Below are 10,673 nucleotides of genomic sequence, written 5' to 3' on the forward strand. Positions count from 1 at the left end.
GGCGATTCTCTCCCAAATCACTGCTAATTCTGTACTGATTGTATGCCTTTTGTGCCTGCTATTTCCTGTAGGGGTTGGCTCGGGAGCACTTCCCCTGTTACGGGCCCGAATGACATATAACATATGGGAAAGATTGGCTTCAATAGCAAATGTTACCCACTTTTTTTTATCTGATTCTGTAGCAGCCGGAGAATTGTTAGGTACATGCCTTATACCAGTATGTCATCACCCTGAGGAGATAGGGAATGAGACGATGCTCGCTGCTTACGCGAATCTCTCTTCCCAGTACTCTGGCATGGCTAATTGGGGCCCGGCCAACTATACCTTGCCTCACACGGCTATATCCCTCCACACACCGTACCCGGCCGGGGCCAACAATGTCACCTGTGCGCGTGTGGTTAACTGCACTAGTACAAAGGTGCCCGTGGGCTGTCGGCAAATTTCTCAACCGCTTTTAAATTGTTCCCATGCTGTGAATGTTTCATACAATTATGGCCATATCATTCTACCATCGGGGTGGTTTTTTACCTGCGGCTCACGCACCTTTAGTTATATTCCCGCAAATTTAAGCGATGGTACCCTTTGCTGCCTTAGTAGAATGACACTTATTTTGCTTTTTGCCGGCCAAAAACTCAGTAAAAGAAATACACCCCTCTCAGAAGATTGTGTCGCAGATGTCAATCTTCTCAGCCGCTCTGAGTATACCGCCTTAGCGGCCTCTATTGTTGGGGTCCCCGGGCTTGCCACTTATACAGCCAGAACCTTAAATTCCCTGGCGTGCTTTGCAGCAAAGGAAATTAATACAACATCCAAGGCAATTGCCCTACTCAACGCAGAGCAACACGAATTAAGGGATACAATTTTAGATAACAGAGCAGCCATTGATTTTCTGCTCTTGAAACATCACCTAGGCTGTTCCACGTTTTGGCATATGTGTTGTTTTAATTTAACTGATAATAGTGGTTCTATAGAAACTAGACTGGCTGAATTGGCCAATCTTACGGCACACATACGCCAAGATCTGGGATTTGAGGGCTTTTGGAATTGGCTTACAGGTTGGCTGCCCTCTCTAGGATGGCTGCGACAGCTTTTCGGTTATGCTGTGTTTGTGATTATTGGGCTTGTTTTTTGCTGCTGCTGTGTACAATGTATTCCCTCTTTGCTAAGGCTTTGTAGAGATTCGCCCTGGCAGGCTCCCCGAGTTATGTCCTTGTCTGTCCGGGAGTTAAATTGCTTGCAAAAGCAAATTGACGGCTACCATGAGATGGCCGAGTATAATTAAACAAAAAACGGGGGGATGAAGGGTTCATGTTTAGTTCATCCACCTGGAAACAGTCAGGGCACACCCTGACTGTTGTGTAGGAGCAATGCACACATTGCTCCGTCCAAGGACGAGGACCAGATATGAACCATGGGAAGTTAATTAAAGGACAGTAATCGTGGGAAGCTTCCTTGGCCTGGCCTCAAGGCCTGAGAATTAGGATTGTAGTAGATAGAGGCTGGTAAATAAGAATATTAATCAAAGTCATGTATTCCTTTGTTGTGTCTTTTTGCGGTGGAAGTAGGTAATGCGCAGGGGGGAGAAATATAATAAAAGGGAAGGTGGAAAGCTGACAGGCAGCAGCCCATTTCAGCTGACCAGCTTGCTTGCTTGGATAAATTTGTGTTCTGTCTCATCATTGAACCGCCATAGGAAGCAAAAGTGGATGGAAACCTAGGAGGCAGTGACCATGAGATGGTCAAGTTCAGGATCCAAGAAAAAAAGGAGAGCAGCAGAATACGGACCCTGGACTTCAGAAAAGCAGACTTTGAGTCCCTCAGGGAACTAATGGGCAGGATCCCCTGGGAGAATAACATGAGGGGGAAAGGAGTCCAGGAGAGCTGGCAGTATTTTAAAGAATCCTTATTGAGGTTACAGGGACAAGCCATCCCAATGTGTAGAAAGAATAGTAAATATGGCAGGCGACCAGCTTCACTAAACAGGGAAATCCTTGCTGATCTTAAACACAAAAAAGAAGCTAACAAGAAGTGGAAGACTGGACAAATGTCCAGGAACGAGTGTAAAAATATTGCTCGGGCATGCAGGAGTGAAATCAGGAAGGCCAAATCACACTTGGAGTTGCAGCTAGCAAGGAATGTGAAGGAGAACAAGAAGGGTTACTACAGGTATGTTAGCAAGAAGAAGGTCAGGGAAAGTGTGGGCCCCTTACTGAATGACGGAGGCAACCTAGTGACAGAGGATGTGGAAAAGCTAATGTACTCAATGCTTTTTTCACCTCTGTCTTCACAAACAAGGTCAGCTACCAAACTACTGCACTGGACAGCACAGTATGGGGAGGAGGTGACCAGCCCTCCGTGGAGAAAGAAGTGTTTCAGGACTATTTAGAAAAGCTGGACGAACACAAGTCCATGGGGCTGGATGCTCTGCATCCGAGGATGCTAAAGGAGTTGGCAGGTGATTGAAGAGCCATTGGACATTATTTTTGAAAATCCCCCATGCTGATCTCGGGAGGTCCCAAATGACTGGAAAAAGGCTAATGTAGTGCCAATCTTTAAAAAAGGGAAGAAGGAGGATCCAGGGAACTACAGGCCAGTCAGCCTCACCTGAGCCCCTGGAAAAATCACGGAGCAGGTCCTCAAGGAATCAATTCTGAAGCACTTGGAGGAGAGGAAAGTGATCAGGAACAGTCAGCATGGATTCACCAAGGGCAAGGCATGCCTGACTAATCTAACTGCCTTCTATGATCAGATAACTGGCCCTGTGGATGAAGGGAAAGCAGTGGATGTGTTATTCCTTGACTTTAGCAAAGCTTTTGATACGGTCTCCCACAGTATTCTTGCCGGCAAGTTAAAGAAGTATGCGCTGGATGAATGGACTATAAGGTGAATAGAAAGATGGCTAGATTGTTGGGCTGAACGGGTAGTGATCAATGGCTCCATGTCTAGCTGGCAGCCGGTATCAAGCGGAGTGCCCCAAGGGTCGGTCCTGGGGCCGGTTTTGTTTAATATCTTCATTAATGATCTGGAGGATGGCGTGGACTGCACCCTCAGCAAGTTTGCAGATGACACTAAACTGGGAGGAGTGGTAGATATGCTGGATGGTAGGGATAGGATACAGAGGGACCTAGACAAATTGGAGGATTGAACCAAAAGAAATCTGATGAGGTTCAACAAGGACAAGTGCAGAGCTCTGCATTTAAGATAGAAGAAGCCCATGCACTGCTACAGACTGGGGACCGAGTGCCTAGGCAGCAGTTCTGCACAAAAGGACCTAGGGGTTACAGTGGAGGAGAAGCTGGATATGAGTCAACAGTGTGCCCTTGCTGCCAAGAAGGCTAACAGCATTTTTGGCTGTATAAGTAGGAGCACTGCCAGTAGATCGAGGGACGTGATTATTCCCCTCTATTCGGCATTTGTGAGGCCTCATCTGGAGTACTGTGTCCAGTTTTGGCCCCTCACTGCAAGAAGGATGTGACAAAATTGGAAAGAGTCCAGTGGAGGGCAACAAAAATGATCAGAGGGCTGGAGCACATGATTTATGAGGAAAGGTTGATGGAACGGGGATTGTTTAGTCTGCAGAAGAGAAGAATGAGGGGTGATATCAACTGCTTTCAACTACCTGAAAGGGGATTCCAAAGAGGATGGATCTCAACTGTTCTCAGTGGTAGCAGATGACAGAACAAGAAGTAATGGTCTCAAGTTGCAGTGGGGGAGATTTAGGTTGGATATTAGGAAAAACTTTTTCTCTAGGAGGGTGGTGAAGCACTGGAATGGGTTACCTAGGGAGGTGGTGGACTCTTCTTCCTTGGAGGTTTTTAAGGTCAGGCTTGATAAAGCCCTGGCTGCGATGATTTAGTTGGGAATTGGTCCTGTTTTGAGCAGGGGTTGGACTAGATGACCTCCTGAGGTCCCTTCCAACCCTGATATTCTATGATTCTATGAACTATCCACAATAACGCCAAGATCTTTTTCTTGAGTGGTAACTTAGACCCCATCATTGTGTATATATAATTGGGATTATGTTTTCCAATGTGCAATACTTTGCATTTATCAACATTAAATTTCAAATAGGAGGAAATTCAATAAAGACATTGTAGGGAGCCAGGGTGGCTCCCCTCCGAACCAGAGGGTAAAGAGCCACTCTCTGGGCCTGAGTGAGCGGTGCCAGGCCAAGCTTCCGCCAATCCCCGGAAGGGGAAGGGTGGGACAGGAAGTACAAAGGGCGGGGCCCTCTGCCCAGTGAGGAGAGCACCAGGGAGGGAGACAGATACAGGCTGCCGGCTGCTCCCTCGCGATCCTGCTGCTGACCCAGGCGAAGCCCTGGGCAAGGAGGGGCCTTACCGGGGGGAAGGCCTGTGGCAACCAGGGCTGCCGGCCGCTGAATATCCGGAGGAACCGGGGCTGCCTGCAGCGGATTATCCGGAGGAACCGGGGCTGCCCGCAGTGGATTATCCAGAGGAACCGGAGCTGCCCGCAGCGGATTACCCGGAGGGACCGGAGCTGCCCGCAGTGGATTACCCGGAGGGACCGGAGCTGCCCGCAGTGGATTACCCGGAGGAACCGGAGCTGCCCGCAGTGGATTACCCGGAGGAGATGGAGGTTCCGGAGCTGCCCGCAGCGGACTACCCGAGGAGATGGAGGGACCGGAGCGACCCGCCTGAGAGAGACCGGGTAGGAAGTAGCCCAGGGGCCCAACTACACCATGGGGTGGGTGTGTTTTGTCAGTGGGTGCGGATTGCCCCGCTGACCCAGCGGCGGGACCTTCGCCTCCCGCCACTGTCAGGGCCCTGGGCTGGAATGCAGTGGAGTTGGGTGGGCCTGCGTTCCCCTACCCCGGCGCTCCCCTGCCCGAGGGGCGCGCTACTGACTCGTGCCGGCGCTCCCCCGCCCGAGGGGCGCGCTACTGACTCGTGCCGGCGCTCCCCTGCCCGAGGGGCGCGCTACTGACTCGTGCCGGCGCTCCCCTGCCCGAGGGGCGCGCTACTGACTCGTGCCGGCGCTCCCCTGCCCGAGGGGCGCGCTACTGACTCGTGCCGGCGCTCCCCTGCCCGAGGGGCGCGCTACTGACTCCGGCTGGCGCACCTCCCAGCTAATTCCCCAACGCCCGGGAGGTGGGGCCGAGGCCTGCCACGGAGACCATTGCTCTCCATCGCCCCTAGGGGCTCGGAGGACCGACCGACGCCTGTCACAGACATGTACAAAGTACTCCATTTAGGAAGGAACAATCAGTTGCACACGTACAAAATGAGAAATGACTGCCTAGGAAGGAGTACTGCGGAAAGGGATTGGGGGGCCATAGCAGACAAAAAGCTATGAGTGTAACACTTTTACACTCTTCTGGGATGTATTAGCAGGAATGTTGTAAGCAAGACACGAGACATAATTCTTCCTCTCTACTCCATGCTGATTAGGCCCCAACTGGAGTGTTGTGTCTAGTTTTGGGAGCCACATTTCAGGAAAGATGTAGACAAATTATAGAAAGTCCAGAGAAGAGCAACAAAAATGACTAGAAAACTTGACTGATGAGGGAAGATTTTAAAAATTGGGTTTGTTTAATCTGGAAAAGAAAATACTGAGAGGAGACAGGATAATCGTTTTCAAGTATGTAAAAGCTTGTTACAAGGAGGAGGAAGAAAAATTTTTTTTCTTAACCTCTGAGTTTAGGACAATAAGCAATGGGCCTAAATTGCAGCAAATTTGGTTTAGGTTGGACATTAGGAAAAACTTCCTAACTGTCAGGGTGGTTAAGCCCTGGAACAGGTTAGACAAACACCTGTCAGGAATGGTCTAGATAATGCTGAGTCCTGCCATGAGTGAGGGGGCTTGATGACTTGTCAAGGTCTCTTCCAGTTCTATAATTCTATTATTAGATTTTTTGATGTTTTCCTGTATCTTGTTTGAAGTTTATAAATGTGAGCTAATTAGCTTGTAGATGCCTTAATTCTGCTCCTGTCTCACGATGCTTCCTTACTGCATTCTATAGATTTTCCACTCCTGTTATACACTTACTCAGGAGTTCTTGGGATAAGTCTGCATTCTATTGATTGTGGAAAGGATTGAAGAGATATGCATTCCATCTGATAAGGAAGTCATCCCCCAGAGATGGGTGACCCAGGCTTGCTCTTGAACAGAATTGTGGGCACTTCTTGTTTCCTGGTGTGGGAAAAAAGATCTATATTCAGGAATCCACAACTGCTGAATAGTTTCCGTAGGATTGCAGTATCTTACACCCACTCCTTTTTGTGTGAGAATTTTCTGCTCAGTGTGTCTGCTGTGGTGTTCTGATGACCCAGTAAGTATGTGCCCGAATGTTGATGCCATGTTGTATGCACCAGTTCCACAATTTTATTACTTCAGTGCACAGGGATTGTGGACTCACTCCCCTTTTCCAGTTGATGTAAAACATGAAGGTGATGTTGTCCTCCATTATTCTTATGTTTTTGTTCCTGAGTAGTGTTAAAAAGTGTGAGCATGCGTTCCCGACTGCACATAGTTCCAGCAGATTATGTAACATTGTCTCTAATGAGGACCACTTGACTTGAATGGTGTAGTCCTGTAGGTGTGCTCCCCAACCCAGTAAGTAGGTGTCTCTTGTCAGTATTAGTGATGGTGGTGGTTGGAGGAAGGGAACTCCAGTGCAAACTTTGTGGGGCTTCATGAACCAGTCCAATGAATCCTTGATGCTGATCGGAATTGAGAAAGGTTTGATCAGGCTGTGTCTGTGCGGGACATATACTGTCAAGAGTCAGCCCTGAAGGAAGCACAAATGTTGTCTGGAATGTTTTACCACGAAGGTGGTTGCTGCCATATATCCTAGTAGTTGTAAACAAGTTAAGTTGTAAACAACCTGCTGACTGGTTTGCACAGTAGATATCAAGTTGACTAGGGTTACAGATTTTTGTGTAAGTAAAAAGGCTTTTGGTCATCACCATGTTGAGGTAGGCCCCTATTAATTCTAGGTGTTGTGCCAGTGTCAATATTGAAATTCCAGTGTTTATTTATAGGCCTAGTTGTGAGAAAAATTCCACAGCCTTCTGTTTAGAAACTAGCATGTCATCTCGAGAAGGGCCTTTGATTAGACAAGTATGGAAATATCATAATTCTTTGTTTGAAGAGGTGCACTGCCACCATCACCAGGACTTTGGAGAATACTCTAGGTGCTGTAGAGAGGCTAAAGCATAGTATATTATTCTTGTAGTGATCCATCCACAGAACGAATGTGAGGAATCTCCTGTGAGAAGGATGTATGATAATGTGAAAATATGTATCTTGGAGGTTGAGGGACGAGAATCAATCCCCCTGGTCCAGCGCTGGGATAACTGGTGTTAGCATGACCATTCTGAATAATTGTAGTTTGAGAGACCTATTGAGTTTTCTTAAGTCTAGAATAGGTCTCCAACCCCAGGTCCTTGTCTGAATTAAGAAGTAGCTGAAATTAAAACCATTCCCTCTATGTTGAAACAGAACTCATTCTACAGCACCTAAGTGGAGAAAGTGGTTTATTTCTTCCCGTAGAAGGCATTTTTGAGAAAGGTCCTGAAGAAGGACAGGTGAAGGGATAGAAGGGATCGAAATGGAATCAAGTATCCATTGCTGATGATTTCCAATACCCACTTATCTGAGGTTATTTTCTACTATGCTGGGTAGAATGGGATCAGATGGTCACCAAACTGGTGGATAATTTTTGATTGTTGCATCACATGGTCTAGGTGGAGGTGTCTCAGGAACTCAACCAAGTTCTCAAAACTTCCATATTGGGGTAGGTGGGAGAGATGTAGACCATTGTGATAGATTGGATAATGCTAGGGGTTTTTTCTCCTGAAACACCTATGCTGCCCCCACATGATTAGGTAACTGAATGGAACCTTAACAATGTCTCCTGGGATATGTTTTGTGAAAGCAGATTAGGCTTATTGTCAGAAAAATAAATAAAGGAAAAGTCATTTTGAAGGGAAAAAGCAGAATGTTCCTTTTTAATATGGAAGAAATAGAAATTTTTGACCGCTGAGATGCTTTCATTTCATTCTTTTTTTTTATCCTTTTTTTTTTCAAAATACACACATTCCAATGGAAATTTTCTGCCATCACCTTGCTCTCATAGTGAATACATTGGAGCAGAAGCCAGAGTATTTAGATGCTATTTCCTGCTGTAGCAAACATTCCTGTTTCACTATTACCACTTCCCTTTTAGGGGGATCGTCAAACAGCCTCCTGTGGGTGCTCTACAAAGGGTGTGGATTCCCAGTCTAGGGGAAGTTCTTTGGATAAGACTATTCTCTTCCCATCCCTGAGGCACAGGGTGGAGTGTCTGCATGGCCTCAGCTACTACAAGCTCAGGGACAGCACTAGCAACTCAGCCCTGCTGCACTCCCCATCCAGAGCTTCTTCATACAGTGGATATGTTCAGCTCCTGTAGCATGTGGATGTTTTTACTCACAGGCTGATTCCCCTTGAACCTCTTCCCCTCTGACTTTCTTTGCAAAGTGAAGGTGAGGTCTCAGCTCCATGACATATCACGATTCCTAAGTAACCTACACAGACCCTTCCCTTCCCAGATCCATGGGCCATGCAATGATAGATCCCTTCTGAAGTTGAAGCTGTTGGAACCCATACAGGGGACACAAACTTTGGTCAGTGGACTGTAAGTATTGAGTAAAGTAGTCAAACTCACACATTTTCTTCTGCTGCTGCAAAAGAAAAATGGGGAGAAAAAAACGGTTCAGGGTCTATTGAGTTACAAATAGAAGATGGTAAATTAGATCCTTTCTTTCTTGATTAGCATAAATATTGGTCATGGGAGGCAAGCAATGCAATCCATGAGCTAGTCCCATTCCTATCCCCCTAGAGAGGAGAAAGAAGATTCTATTCTTGCTTTAATAAATTTAAGAAGAAGCTTCATGCCACAACTAATTAGCAAAAGAGGCAAACATGACACACGATGATTCTCTGCTAATATGGGATATGCTACGAAAGGAGCAATAACACCATTTACCTTTGCCTTTGATACTGTGTCTCTTTGGAGGAGTGTTATAGTTCTTGGAAAATACAAAACAGTACTGGGCTAGTCTATTTAAATTTCAACAATGAATGAGTCGCACTGCTCAGAATCAACAGCTGCTCATATGTATTATTGGCAAAACTAGCCAAGTAACTTGCTCTATCAAAAGCAGGAAGGAGGGGTGATATCTAATTTTTTTTCATCCAACAAGACTCCTACACAATAATAGAGCACACAGAAGAAAAAGGAAACAGAGTTACTTCTTTTCTTCTCCATGTCTCCTAAGAAAGAAACAAATGTTTAATGATAATGACAGCAGCTATTGCCATTATATGATCAAAGAGGAAGGTAACTACTAACAGTTAAATATTGAAAGCTGTATTGTATTTATTGGAGAATAGCTGTGAGGGAGCAGGCAACACTATGAGTATTACAGTGTCCAAGGCCAGAAGGAATCATTCTCATCATCTATAATATGGGCCAGAGAACTTCCCCAAAATGATTCATGTTTGTATGAGAGCAGACCTTTTAGAAAAAAATGTACAATCGTAATTTCAAAAATTTCTAGTGATGGAGGATCCACCACAACCCTTAATAAATTGTCACAATGGCTAATGACCCTCACTCTTTAAAATGTACACCTTATTTCTAGTCTCTCTCTAGTTTCATCTTCCAGCCATTGGATTTTATTAGACCATTTTCTGCTGGACTGAAGAGCCCATTATCAAATGTTTGTTCCCTGTGTACATACCTGTAGAGTGTAATCAAGTCACCCCTTCTCTTTGTTAAACTAAAAAGATTGAGCTCTTTGAGTCTATCACTATAATACATATTATCTAATCCTTTAGTCATTCTGGTTCTATTCTCTGAACCCTCTCCAGTTTGTCAACTTCCTTCTTCAGTTGGGAACATGAGAACCGCACACAGTATTTTAGCATCAGAGCAAAATACAGAGCAATATAACTTCTGTAGTCCTAGTTAAGACTATCCCCATGCCCTCTGGCCTGGTGCCTAGCCAACACTTTCATACAGAAGGGGTTTTGTGAGGTCCAGCAAAAGGGGTACAGTCCTGCTGAGACTGAAATTGCACCTCTCCTCATCACAGAGCATGTGTTTGGGATAGGCCCAGCCATGAGTCAGGCAAGATGAGTGGGTTGCTAAACTGCACCGCCCTGGGGAGCGCTGGTTGGGATTGTGCCTCAAGAGATTAACAGCTCCTCCTGGAGATTCCAGGCATGGAAGTGGACAGCACCCTCAGCACCCGGCTGCCAGGGGCAGAAGAAACCAGGACACTTCTCTCAGAAAGAAACAGGACTTCTGAGCACAAGACCTGGCTTCCAGTAGACTTTTTGGCTTTGCTGTGATTCCAAGGTGCTCTGCGCTCTGCTGTGTGATGGGACAACCTTCATCACCAGTGGAGGATACAGTGAAAGGCCCCTCAAGTACCTAGCAGAGGTTTCCCGTCAAAGGGCATGCTCTGGCCCTTCACTATGAAGCATTCCCCGTTGTGGCAGGGTATTAAAGCCCACCACGTGGTTTAAGATTTACAGAGAGTTTCTTGGTGCAATCTAGAACTCACTGCTAAACATTTTCCTGATAAAACCCCTCTCTCTGTGATCATCTCAGAAATCAAAGCAAGATCACCCTTGTCATACAGCTACTGCTTTACCAAATG

The sequence above is a fragment of the Natator depressus genome, chromosome 23, assembly GCF_965152275.1.
Source record: "Natator depressus isolate rNatDep1 chromosome 23, rNatDep2.hap1, whole genome shotgun sequence".
Lineage (NCBI taxonomy): Eukaryota > Metazoa > Chordata > Testudines > Cheloniidae > Natator > Natator depressus.